We start from the raw sequence: 12,643 nt of genomic DNA on the forward strand, positions 1-12,643 counted from the left end.
CCCCCACTGTCTCCGCCCCTCTCGCTCTCCTGATCCGAATTCCGAGGCGAAGCTTGGAGCGAGCAGACGTGGTAGAAATCATCGACGCTGAAGGGAGAGCGGACGTGGTAGGAATCACCGTCGCTAGGAACAAGGAAACCACCGCGTTTGTTTGCAGCGATCTCGCCGTTGCCGGCGCAAAGATGGCGGCGCTCGCGGAGTTGAAGGTGAAGCGATGTTGTTCCGTTGTTGGGTATTGGGGGAGATGCGGTTTGGGAAATGGTGGCTGTGGTTGGCGTTGTGGAGAAGGTGGTTGTGTGAGGGCGGTGGTGGAGGAGGTGGTTGTGTGAAGTCGCTTGTGAGAGCGCTGTTGGTGGTGGAGGTGGTGGTTGTGAGCGGTTGGTCCAAAATAACGATAGTAAAAGAAAAACGGCTAACTCAAAGATCACAGCCCTGATCACACGAATATATCCCATTAGACAACGGTGGGGAAATCTACATGAACACAGACTTATCGGCATAACTGAACGAAGGACCTATATGGTGCTCTGCGAATTTCCAAAGCCGTAATAATAATAATAATAATAATAATAATAATAAATATATATATATATATATATATATATATATATATATATATATATATATATATATATACATACATGCATATATATAACCACCAACAGCAACGACATTGGACGCGAGGTCTTGTGGCTGTCTGTCGTCTTGGCTGCTGCCGTTGGTGCTTGCATTATCTTTTATCTTGTAGGCTTGGACTGTATTGTCTTGCCAATTGCTTTTGGAGATGCGCTGGAAAGTGCACACTTATCTCTTGACTGTTATTCAAAGAAAGAAATTATTAAAGAACAGTTTATCCAAGAAGGCCTTATCATTCACCACGTTGAACATCTGGAATAAGGGTTTTAGTTCACACAGGTGAACTCTTAAACAGCAAGTAGTTCACAGTGGGCACTCGTCCTTAAACACCAAGTTGTTCACAGGGTGCAACAGGGCATAAATGGGTGGCGTACAAGTGGGGGGGGGCACCAGATGCGCCAGGGGGGGCACCAGATGCGCCAGGGGGGCATTGCACCCAAATGCCCCCTCCCTTAGCGACAGGCCTGCATGGGTCTGAAAATGCCATAAAATTTAAAAAGAAAAAGATCTCTCCAACATCATTAATGAAGTGACTGGTGGTATTTGCAAGTGCTGAGTTTTGCAATTTTGAGAGACATACGGCGTGGCCCCACGGTGTCCATACGTATTTTTTTATGATAGGGCAATGCTGAGTGAATGACGTGGTGAGGTGAAGTGAATGACGAAGTATTACGTCAGCAGATCGATCATGTGTGGTGACTCCGAATTGTTTTAATTCACAGGCAAAATAAATAATAAAAGTGTGTGTGTGTGTGTGTGTGTGTGTGTGTGTGTGTGTGTGTGTGTGTGTGTGTGTGTGTGTGTGTGTGTGTGTGTGTGTGTGTGTGTGTGTACGTAACACATGTGTATCATCACTTTAATATGTGTGTGTAATCTCCAATATAATCACAACATATATTTTTACACACACACACACACACACACACACACACACACACACACACACACACACACACACACACACACACACACACACACACACACACACACACACGTTACACCTCCTCATTTCGAGATAAAATTGGATTTACAAGTTGATAATAAAAGGTTTCTGGTAGTTTTATAGTTAAAAGAAAGAATGAGGTTTAATCCTCGTTGTACGAAGTTTCCTGATGATGATTAATAAACAACGTGGTGAAAAAAACAAAACGAGTGAAAAACACCTCATTAAATCAACAACCAAACACCTCAACAAACATTGAATAAAAACTCCTTTAACTTCCCTTCGTTTCCGTCATGAAGGAACAGAGAATTATTTTATATTTAAATTACCGTTTCCTTCTCTTTGTCCTCTTCACATCATTTCCTCCCCGACCACGAGGACCCGGGTTGGCGTGAACAAGGGTCACAGGAACATGAACCCGGAAGTTCTTCCTCCGGCTTCCGGTTAACAGCTTCTTCCTCTTTCACAAAATCACTTTTATTTTCCTTTCAATCACTGATCTCCATTATAGTCGTTGACGAATCATATTATTCTTCTTATTATTATTTTTAATGTCGATCTTCTTTTTTTTTTTTCTTTTTTTTTTTTTTTTCAGCTTTTTCAGAAAAAACAGCTTTTTCTGTTTCACGGCGCGGTCGGAGACGCGAGACCCCATTAACGCCAGAAACGCAAACTCATCGATTCCATTCACATTCTCGGGGTCGGACATCCGGGAACTTCGCCGACCCATAATGCAATGTTCCCATAGCAACGCTGGCGAAGGGGAAAACAAAGTCCCTCATTCGCTCGGATTGCCCCGTGTATGTGGCGCCAGCGCACGGCACTCGACTCGTAGCTGTTACAAGTTAGTTTCTTTCGGAGCTTTTATTACACATCATCATTATTATTATTATTATTATTATTATTATTATTGTTATTATTATTATTATTATTTACAACAATGCAGAGAAGATGCTGTGTTTTCAGTTGTACTAATAACAAGGCAAAAAATTCAGAACTCTCCATTTTATCTCATCCCAAGTCAGGCGACTGAACCGGAGAGGAGACTTTTGTGTGTCGGAACCATCGATCGAGGTTCGCAAGGTGCCGTGGGGAAGCTTTGGGAGCCGCAGTCCGATTACACCTTCGTTTGTTCAGCGCACTTTGTGTCAGGTTAGTGGTGTATTTGTGTTATAAAATGGGAATAACCAGAAATAATGGACAATCAGTGAGTTTATAAATAATATGGAATAGGCAAAGCCTGGAAGCGAACGTAGAATTCTTCTTTCATTCTCTTCTTCAATACATCAAATTAAACAGACTTTTTGCTCTGATTTTTCGGACATTTGTGCATACAACTTGTTCACAACTGTATACGTGCCAACTATACCGTGGTACGTGAAAGCGCCGCACAGCTGATGATTTTGACAGATCTGAGGTCAGTCAGGTGCATCGCAGACGATGCTGCAATTTCCAGTTACTTCGGCTTGGGTTCGGGATCAGCGATCAAATAATGTAAATCACGATTAAAAATTATTTTTTACCTCAACATGACCTTCACAACAACAACTACACCGCCTAGAACAGGATCTCATCTAAAAAAAAAAATATTACCTCAACATTACCTTCACAACAACTACACCACCAAGAACAGGATCTCATCTAAAAAAAATATATTACCTCAACATTACCTTCACAACAACTACACCACCAAGAACAGGATCTCATCTAAAAAAATTAATGACCTCAACATTTCCTTCACAACAACAACTACACCGCCTGGAACAGGATCTCATCTAAAAAAAATAATATTACCTCAACATTACCTTCACAACAACTACACCACCAAGAACAGGATCTCATCTAAAAAAAATATATTACCTCAACATTACCTTCACAACAACTACACTGCCAAGAACAGGATCTCATCTAAAAAAATTAATGTGACCTCAACATTACCTTCACAACAACTACACCGCCTAGAACAGGATCTCATCTAAAAAAATTCATATTACCTCAACATTACCTTCACAACAACTACACTGCCAAGAACAGGATCTCATCTAAAAAATTAATGTGACCTCAACATTTCCTTCACAACAACAACTACACCGCCAAGAACAGGATCTCATCTGAAAAAATAAATATTACCTCAACATTACTTTCACAACAACTACACCGCCTAGAACAGGATCTCATCTGAAAAAATACATATTACCTCAACATTACCTTCACAACAACAACTACACCGCCGAGAACAGGATCTCATCTGAAAAAAAGAAAAATCCTCAACATTACCTTCACAACAACAACTACACCGCCTTGAACAGGATCTCATCTGAAAAAAAAATTTCCTCAACATTACCTTCATCACAACAACGACACCGCCTCGAACAGGATCTCAAATAAAAAAATTAATAATACCTCAACATTTCCTTCACAACAACAACGACACCGCCGAGAACAGGATCTCATCTGAAAAAATTAATATTACCTCAACATTACCTTCACAACAACTACACCGCCAAGAACAGGATCTCATCTAAAAAAATAAATATTACCTCAACATTACCTTCACAACAACAACTACACCGCCAAGAACAGGATCTCATCTAAAAAAATAAATATTACTTCAACATTACCTTCACAACAACTACACCGCCAAGAACAGGATCTCATCTGAAAAAATAAATATTACCTCAACATTACCTTCACAACAACAACTACACCACCTTGAACAGGATCTCATCTGAAAAAAAAAATTTCCTCAACATTACCTTCATCACAACGACACCGCCTCGAACAGGATCTCAAATAAAAAAATTAATTACACCTCAACATTTCCTTTACAACAACAACGACACCGCCTCGAACAGGATCTCATCTGAAAAAATTAATATTACCTCAGCATTGCCTTCACAACAACAACTACACCGCCAAGAACAGGATCTCATCTGAAAAAAGAAATATTACCTCAACATTACTTTCACAACAACCACACCGCCTAGAACAGGATCTCATCTAAAAAAATTAATATTACCTCAACATTACCTTCACAACAACTACACCGCCTAGAACAGGATCTCATCTGAAAAAATACATATTACCTCAACATTACCTTCACAACAACTACACTGCCGAGAACAGGATCTCATTTGAAAAAAAAAAATCCTCAACATTACCTTCAGAACAACAACTACACCGCCTAGAACAGGATCTCATCTGAAAAAATTAATATTACCTCAACATTACCTTCACAACAACTACACCGCCAAGAACAGGATCTCATCTAAAAAAATAAATATTACCTCAGCATTACCTTCACAACAACAACTCCACTGCCAAGAACAGGATCTCATCTGAAAAAATTAATATCACCTCAACATTACCTTCACAACAACTACACTGCCAAGAATAGGATCTCATCTGAAAAAAATAAATTCCTCAACATTACCTTCATAATGACAACTTCACCGCCGAGAACATGATCTCATCTAAAAACATTAATATTACCTCAACATTACCTTCACAACAACTACACCGCCAAGAACAGGATCTCATCTGAAAAAATAAATATTACCTCAACATTACCTTCACAACAACAACTACACCACCTTGAACAGGATCTCATCTGAAAAAAAAAATTTCCTCAACATTACCTTCATCACAACAACGACACCGCCTCGAACAGGATCTCAAATAAAAAAATTAATAATACCTCAACATTTCCTTTACAACAACAACGACACCGCCTCGAACAGGATCTCATCTGAAAAAATTAATATTACCTCAGCATTACCTTCACAACAACAACTACACCGCCAAGAACAGGATCTCATCTGAAAAAATAAATATTACCTCAACATTACTTTCACAACAACCACACCGCCTAGAACAGGATCTCATCTAAAAAAATTAATATTACCTCAACATTACCTTCACAACAACTACACCGCCTAGAACAGGATCTCATCTGAAAAAATACATATTACCTCAACATTACCTTCACAACAACAACTACACTGCCGAGAACAGGATCTCTTTTGAAAAAAAAAAATCCTCAACATTACCTTCACAACAACAACTACACCGCCTTGAACAGGATCTCATCTGAAAAAAAAAATTTCCTCAACATTACCTTCATCACAACAACGACACTGCCTCGAACAGGATCTCAAATAAAAAAATTAATAATACCTCAACATTTCCTTCACAACAACAACGACACCGCCGAGAACAGGATCTCATCTGAAAAAATAAATATTACCTCAACATTACCTTCACAACAACTACACTGCCTAGAACAGGATCTCATCTGAAAAAATAAATATTACCTCAACATTACCTTCACAACAACAACTACACCGCCTTGAACAGGATCTCATCTGAAAAAAAAAATTTCCTCAACATAACCTTCATCACAACAACGACACTGCCTCGAACAGGATCTCAAATAAAAAAATTAATAATACCTCAACATTTCCTTCACAACAACAACGACACCGCCGAGAACAGGATCTCATCTGAAAAAATAAATATTACCTCAACATTACCTTCACAACAACTACACCGCCTAGAACAGGATCTCATCTAAAAAAATAAATATTACCTCAACATTACCTTCACAACAACAACTACACCGCCTAGAACAGGATCTCATCTGAAAAAATTAATATTACCTCAGCATTACCTTCACAACAACAACGACACCGCCAAGAACAGGATCTGATCTAAAAATATTAATATTACCTCAACATTACCTTCACAACAACTACACTGCCAAGAACAGGATCTCATCTAAAAAAATTAATATTACCTCAACATTATCTTCACAACAACTACACCGCCTAGAACAGGATCTCATCTGAAAAAATAAATATTACCTCATTACCTTCACAACAACAACGACACCGCCAAGAACAGGATCTGATCTAAAAATATTAATATTACCTCAACATTACCTTCACAACAACTACACTGCCAAGAACAGGATCTCATCTAAAAAAATTAATATTACCTCAACATTATCTTCACAACAACTACACCGCCTAGAACAGGATCTCATCTGAAAAAATAAATATTACCTCATTACCTTCACAACAACAACGACACCGCCAAGAACAGGATCTCATCTAAAAAAATAAATATTACCTCAGCATTACCTTCACAACAACAACTCCACTGCCAAGAACAGGATCTCATCTGAAAAAAATTAATATTACCTCAACATTACCTTCACAACAACAACTGCACCACCAAGAACAGGATCTCATCTAAAAACATAAATACTGGAAGCGAACGTAGAATTCTTCTTACATTCACTTCTGACTTTACCTATAACTTGTTCACAACTGTATACGCAATTTCCGGTTACTTCGGCCTGGATTCAGGATCAGCGATCAAATAATGTAAATCACGATAAAAAATTATTTTTTGATGATGCGGGAGATATCTTTATTAAAATCAGTGGAGGAAATATACACCATGTCTGATATTATTTGGGTCTTTCATGTCTCCGACGATGCCTTTATGTCCCGGCAAAGATCATTTCCCATGACAAAAACCGGAAGCAAAAAAAAAAGCGGAAGCAAAAAAAAAAACGGAAGCAAAAGAAAAAGCGGAAGCAAAAAAAAAACCAGAAGCAAAAAAAAACCGGAAGCAAAATGGTCATAGCCAACGACACGGATTCCAAATTGCCAGGGTATTGTGTTGTTGTTGTTGTTGTTGTTGTTTCCTATTCTCTCGTGCTCACTCTCTGTGCTTACTGCGTTCGCTATCATGATTGTTTTTATGATTCATTAATAAAGGTTAGTGGGTAGTTAAAATGTCATGTGTGGTCAAAAATTTAAACAGTCCCGTACGGACGGTTTTGTACTTGTTTGATCTTACCCGGCTGCAATTTATTTAGTGTGTGTGTGTGTGTGTGTGTGTGTGTGTGTGTGTGTGTGTGTGTGTGTGTGTGTGTGTGTGTGTGTGTGTGTGTGTGTGTGTGTGTGTGTGGTGTTAATATTTTTGCTGTAACGACCCTGTGAGTTACCCTGTAACTTTGTCAGTGAGTGACCTGTAAGATACTCAGAACTCCATGTTGGCCAGCCGCCGAAGACTGGCCAGCCGCCGAAATCCCGTTTATTTCCGGCTCACAGAGCACAACCAACAACAACCAGAAATCAACATATTGTTGTGGATTTGGAAAGCTATCGCACTCAACATTCAGGTCCTTTAGCTCATTTATATCGGTAAGTACATGTTGCCTGTTCGGTTCCCGATCCTGGTCTCATAGGTAATTAAATGTTACTGCGCTGTGAAGTTGTTTTAATAGTTAGATTTTCTTTTAGTTATTTTTTACACCATCAACTACATCATCGACTCCACCGCTGACCGCACCGCATCGCTCTTGCCTTCGCTTCACTCCTGTCACCACGCCACCATGGCCAATCGGTGGGGAGCCGGCGTCTTCTGCGCTCTGCTTCTGACCCAGCACCGTCTCCAGTAACCACGCGGTCTGAGGAGAGGCAGTAAGCGGAGCCACGAACACCCCCCCCCCCCCGCTGGAGACTCCACCCAAGGGAGGGAGTGCTCCGCTCACCGTGCGCCTGTCCAATCGGGCGCGGACGAGGAGTCGCATGGGGCCTCCGGTCCAATGGGAGGGCGAGTGGGGAGGAGCGGAGGTTCGTTGAACGGGAGGGGGGATATAAGGTGTGTTCTGAGGAGGGGAAGGTGGTTCCTGAGTCGGCTGGGTTTTTCCGACGGATGAGCATTTCAAAAGAGTGTACACAAAAAGCACTCTTCTGAGATTTCGTCGTCGTTCGTTCCCTGCTTGTTTTCTCCCCTGCCCGGCTCATCACCTTGGCTTCTGGGGCGACCTCGTCCCGGCCCCAGAGCTTCGCGTCGTCGCCTTCCACCTGGCTGAAACGGCGACACCAGTCTCACGGCCAGGGGACGTCCAGCTGCGTGCTTGTGGTCAGGTCAGCTACCCTGAACCTCAGCCCGACGGTCCCCCGGGCTCGAGGTCCCATTAAAGACCCAGGGGGTCCATTTCTGTCTGGGTGTGTGTGTCTGTGTGTGGGCCCCGTCTAATAAGTAGTGAACAGTATAAGTTCCTGTGCTGTATATTATTTGCCTTGCTTTTTATTCAGTATAAATCTTCCCTTGCGTGCTCCCAAACCATTCCCTCATTATTTGTAATAAAAACCCCAATTGTTCAATGTACTCAGCTCGTCGTGTCGTTTCCTTCATTGGCTGAACATGTCGTGCGTGTGAGGGATTAGTGGACCATTGCCAGGGTCCCAAAATAATCGAGCCGACGGAATTGGGCGATATCACTGCTCGGCATTCGAATACGGAACGAGCCGCTTAAGCGGCTCGCTTCCGAACGAGTTCCGCCGAGGGTGAAGTACCCCGGTAGCTGAATCACGTGGGTACTTCGGTAAGTTGAAGTTGGCAATTAACCCTACCCCACATGATCTCTCCATTGGCGTATTTCGGTCCTAAAACTACTCGGACCCATCGGCCCGGGCTTACCCGGGCGAGCGATCTGTAAATTCTGGGCGATCGAGCCGAGACAGCCCCACTGCTTCATCGAGGGTCGTGCTCGTGGCGACGCGCTGGTGGGAAACCTCAACAATATATTACATCTCCCCCTTTAGGGTGGCAAAAGCAGTGACCATACGTTATAGTTATACAAGTTAGTGTGGAACGCAAAGCGATTCAGCAAAATGAATATATACTTGATAACTTACTAGCCAACCGAGTCAAAACCAGTTCAACTCTTAAATCAAACTACAAATCAACCGGTAACCAACGCAGTGCTGACAAACCTCCAAACTTGGAAAAGGCGAAGTTACAATTCATCACAAATCAAGTTTATATGGTCGACAACTGATACGACTACTTCGAGTACGAGTTGCACAAGGGGAGACTGTAGGCCTCGGCTGGGTGACTGCCCTGTCTGGCTCAGGCAGCTCCACAGAACGCGCAGCGTCGGTATCTGGAGGCTTCAGGTTTGACAAACCGCTTGGGCCGTCACTGGCCTCACAGGTAGCATTATCAGCTTCAATGAAAGGCCGATAGAGGTTAGCACCCTCGTTGGCTACACTGGTGCTCTTACGTAAATGTCGACGATTACGGCGATAAATATCACCCGTGTCTCGGGACCGAACCGCTTACGAACGTGGCTCCGAGTGCTGCTTCACAATCACAGCTGGTATCCACCGTTTGGAACCCAGAGAAGGTTCCATTCTAACTTCGTCATTTGGATGTAATGGTGGAAGATCTTTGTGTGTGTGACGATCATTGTAGAACTTCTGTTTTGCTTTCTCCAGATCGAAGTGTCTTTTCACAGCAACACGGTCATAATGCATAGGTACTAGAAGACTCCGGGCAGTGGGCAGGGTATTCCTCGGACGTCTTCCCATCAGTAGTTGAGCAAGCGAGAGGTGGATGCCTTCCAATGGCGTTGTGCGATAATCCAGCAAGGCCGGGTTCTTGTCCGAACATTTTCTCCAGAGTCGTTTGATGGTTTGTACAGCCCTTTCAACTTCTCGATTTGAATGTGAATACCTGAGACTAGATGTTCCTGGGATACCTGGGACTACACAGATTCCGTGAACTTTGCAGAACATTTTCAAAAGTTGTGAGTTGTACATTGTCCCATTATCGTGCCGTAGAGTCTCTGGTAGACCATGGCGACTAAACTGTGCTTTCAGTCGCTCAAGCATTGTGCTGCAGCGTAAATCCTTCACTTTGTCCACTTCAATGAATTTGGAATAACAGTCAACCGTTATCAGGTACGTCTTACCATCAAATTGGAACAGGTCTGTCCTAATTTCACTCCAAGGTAGATCCGGTGTACGAGTCGGTTTCAGGGGCTCAGCAGGCAAGCAGTTTTGATAGCTTGCACACTTGGAGCAGTTCTGAACAGTTTGCTCAATGTCCGCATTCATGGAGGGCCAGTATAGAACTTCCCAAGCTCGTTGTTTGCACTTGACTATTCTGAGATGCGATTCGTGAATCAGGTTCAGCATGCGTGGTCTCAGAGTCGGTGGTACAACGATTCGCATGCCTTTGTATAGGATGCCATCCATAACGGAAAGTTTACTCTGGGAATCCCAGTATGGTCGAAGATCGAATGATGCACCTTGTCTGGCATCTGGCCATCCATCAATAATCATTGACTGTAATTGACTGAGTTCTAACTCAGTTGCTCTTTGAAGATCAGCATACCTCTCGTCAGAGACCGTTAAAAAGTTCAACATACAGAGATACAGATATACAGAGGAGAGTTTTTGGTTGCCGGGACGAGCGCTGACGGGAGCTCTGTATTCTGCTCGCGTCTCGCTGGCGCCTGGTTCGTCTGCTCGCGTCTCGCTGGCGCCTGATTCATCTGCTCGCATCTCGCTTGCGCCTGGTTCTTCGGACCGCATCGCGCCGCTGGTCTGGGTCGCTCGTCTCGTCGAAGACTGCACACGGCGGGAAGGTCCATGTCCTTCTGGGTGTGTGTGTGTGTGTGTGTGTGTGTGTGTGTGTGTGTGTGTGTGTGTGTGTGTGTGTGTGTGTGTCCTTGGGCCCTGTCTCCTTGGGCCAGTAGAATCGTTAAGTGCTTGATTGTACAATGGTTGCATTGCTTATTCGGTGTTAATACTGCTGTGTGTTTCCCATTTCCCTATTGTAAATAAATACCCTATTTGTTAAATGTATCAGCTCGTTTTTTTTTTTATTGGCTTAGCGCGGTGCGTGTTGGTGAATTAGCTGGGCCGTTGTTGCCACCGTAAGGGGACATTTGGACCGACGAATCTCGGTAACCGTCCGCTCAGGTAACGCACGGGTCGAGCACGATTACGGCTCGGCTCGTACAAGTGCCGTCGAGGGTGTGAATCCTCGGCAAATCGCCACATTGTCTTCTAGGTATTTTGAAGATTGGCAAATAACCCTGTACCACGTGGTGGATTTCATGACGTTTCACGGTCCTGTGAGGGTCCCGTAACTTTTGGAGTTCTCCGGAAAGGTACGATCTAAATTCCAGATGTTCGGCGGAGCCGACTCTACTGCTCCATCTAGCGGTCGTGCTCACCGCCGATACCCGGCCCACAACAATATGACACCAAAAGTGTTGCATGTTGCTACAAGAGCAGCATTGCTGGCAAAAACATTTGATTTGGGATTTTGTGCAATCCGACCATTGTCATAAGTTCAAGTATGAACCCTTTTGCAACTCACAATTTTCCCAAACCATTTTAAAATCGATAAAATGTGCACTTTGTAGCTAAATATAGCATAACAATTGTGCATTTTGTGAGGAAAGCACCAAATTTGGCACACTAGTAGCCTATCATATTATGAACAGATTTGGATATTGGGCCATCACAAACTTTTGATGGCAGTGGAAAATGGCTGCCACAGCCATCAGCAGCTGAATTTGAGATGGCCCAATATCCAAATCTGTTCATAATATGATAGGCTACTGGTGTGCCAAATTTGGTGCTTTCCTCACAAAATGCACAATTGTTATGCTAAGTTGCCCCACTAGTGGGGCAACTTAGCTAAATATAGCAATTGTGCTGGCAGAACTTGCCCTTTACATTGAAGATACTCACCTGGAAGAGGACACATCTCCTGTATTCAGATTTGCCGACCTAGCAAACTTGTACATGAACAGAATGGAGCATTTTGGAGTTCCCTTGGACACGAGAATGAATAGGACAAGGCTGAAAGAACGCCTACGAGCTCAGCTCCCAGGCCTACGGGCACAGAGCAAAGGACGAGATGTCCTGTTGGCATTTGATGAGGACATTGGCGAGGCATTTGGCAAAGCCTGCGAGCTGAACTGTGACAGTGAATTAGTTCACCTCGTTCGAGCTTCACAGATAGTTCGTCCATACATGTTTGAGGAAGCAAACTCATTCAAGGAAGGCTGCCAGCAGGAGGCTGTGCCACCTGTGCTACTTTCACTGGTAAATATGGTGCTGCATGGACCCTCCATCAAGAATCAATTTGATGCTCCTTCAAGACAGGCAGCTTTGTCCATTGCACAGCTCCTGAAATTCAATGGTGCCAAGCATCGCCAGAAGCAGAAAAGAAGCACCTCTC

The 12,643-nt window shown here is 43.2% G+C and overlaps 1 long non-coding RNA gene and 1 pseudogene across 8 annotated transcripts in view; one reads left to right on the top strand and one right to left on the bottom strand.

Annotated features, from left to right (window-relative positions):
- LOC147029230 (uncharacterized) overlaps positions 1-3,363 on the bottom strand; it is a 71,900-nt pseudogene extending 68,537 nt beyond the window's left edge. The window contains exon 1 of the transcript XR_015056846.1: positions 2,949-3,363. The product of XR_015056846.1 is annotated as an uncharacterized LOC147029230 (transcript). The remainder of the gene's footprint in view (positions 1-2,948) is intronic.
- Positions 2,211-12,643, top strand: part of LOC147029232 (uncharacterized) — an 82,105-nt gene continuing 71,672 nt past the window's right edge. For 2 of the 7 annotated variants that reach the window (XR_015056861.1, XR_015056856.1), the window contains exons 1-2: positions 2,221-2,423; positions 2,601-2,731. This is a non-coding gene — a long non-coding RNA (uncharacterized LOC147029232). Of the gene's footprint in view, positions 2,424-2,600; positions 2,732-12,643 lie in introns of all 7 variants that reach the window. The other 5 variants (XR_015056858.1, XR_015056859.1, XR_015056860.1 and 2 more) reach the window with 5 other exon arrangements.

The sequence above is a fragment of the Eptatretus burgeri genome, chromosome 4 (genome assembly GCF_056783735.1).
Source record: "Eptatretus burgeri isolate ZD-2024b chromosome 4, Ebu_testis_v1, whole genome shotgun sequence".
Classification (NCBI taxonomy): Eukaryota; Metazoa; Chordata; class Myxini; order Myxiniformes; family Myxinidae; genus Eptatretus; species Eptatretus burgeri.